Source organism: Nannospalax galili, unplaced genomic scaffold, assembly GCF_000622305.1.
Source record: "Nannospalax galili isolate Female #2095 unplaced genomic scaffold, S.galili_v1.0 scaffold255, whole genome shotgun sequence".
Taxonomy (NCBI): Eukaryota; Metazoa; Chordata; class Mammalia; order Rodentia; family Spalacidae; genus Nannospalax; species Nannospalax galili.
In genome coordinates, this window is record NW_008338999.1 from 4,997,674 (window position 1) to 4,999,483 (window position 1,810).

Genomic DNA, 1,810 nt, shown 5'->3' on the forward strand with positions numbered 1-1,810 from the left:
ATAAACAAATAGATAAACAAATAAATAAATCGAGTTGGTAGCATAACCATGAAGCATGTAGTTCAATAAGGGTGACTGCGATGGAAAAGAAAGAAGGAACCTTGCAAAATAAGGGTCACCCATGGAATAAAATAGACTCCAGACACACAGGAGAATTCTCAACCACAATATGTACATCTTGGAGAGCTTAGGAATTTCCCCTAATTCTGTGGTAAAAAGATCCTAAAAAAGACAGAAAAGCTCACAACAATGGGGTGAAGAAAATTGTCATAAAAGAATAAAACTAATTCATGCTACATCAGACAAACATCCTGACTACTGTACTAGGCGTGGCTCCTTAGAAATGTATATTGGAGCATACTGTCTACATGAGCTACATAGTATCTAAAGTAGCCTTAATACAAAGGAGTCATCATTGTGACTGATAAGTACTATTTTAGACAAGTAATATTTTTCAACTAACAGGAGGCAGATCAAGGTTAGGTAATTCTTCTAGCTACACACTTGGCTGTCCTTAGCATATGGCTTATGTCTTCAAAGTTTCCACCATGCATCTTGATTTCTCTAACTAGAAAAACACAAAGGGTCAGAGGAGCCCATATGAATATTAGGATGAAGAGAGCGAGATCCAGGGACAATTGGCACAAAACTACTAATGGCCAAATTAAAAAAAAATAATTCAGGATTGAATAAGAAAAGATCCTATTTAAAGGGATCAGTGCAAAGGCGCAGTGATGGTGGAGATCCTGGAGGTCCTGGGAGGAGACCACTGGGTAGGGACAACACTAAGACTGAAAGACCTTCAAGTATCTGAATTCAACTTTTAGCATATTTGAGAATTCTGAGTGGGAAGTGGTCTTTAGGTCATTAGATTTATTAGTCTGAAGTTTAAAATAAGGAAATCTTAAAAAGTACAGATTAACAGTTGTTGATTTATAGAAGCAGATGAAATTCTGAGTGAAAAAAGTATTTAAGGAAGAACATGTAAAGATAGAAGAGGGTAAAAACAAAATTCTGAGTAGAACTGACACTTAAAGAAAGGGTTGGGAAGAAGAGCCTTACAGAAAGTAGCAAGGAGTCACTAGAGAAATAAGAAAAAAAGCAAGCTCATGGAGCCTAAAAATCATATAAAATAATATCTTTCATAAAGGAAGCATGGATTGAAATGTATGCAACACAAAAAAAAATTGAATAAAATTGAAACCAAGGTCAGTAATAAAATTATAACATCGATATGTAATGAACCAATTTTTTTTAATTCAAAGGAAACTACAAGGCCAGGAATATAACCCCAGGAAACCAGCAAAAATAGTGTTGAACCTACAGAGAATAATACAGCCCTGTCATGGTCACAGTGCAATGTGCCTAAACACATCCACTTAGTAACTAGTGAACTGATGGATGAACTGCTCCATCCCATTGTCTGTCATGCAGTAAGGATCTCCCACACTAGCTGCAAGTGGGACATGTGGTTTGTCAGACACTTCCCACCAGAAATTTCAAATGATTGAAATAGAAATTTCCTTTCTGGTTGACATGGATGAATATTCCTAACCATCCAGATAGGTAACATGCTGGGATGAATTTGCATTATATTCCATAGTGTAAGCTACGGACCTACAGCATGTATGTAAGTGCACCTATTCAGGATTTGGCCTTTCTCACATTTTCCTGAAATTAACATTTATGCAGTGTTCTCTGAGGAAATTTCAGTAATTGATTACTAAATAGTTCCTATGAGGGTGCACTGACCCTGCTTGCCCCTCCTTTAATGAAGGAATGCAACTGTCAACAACCCCAATTGTGACAA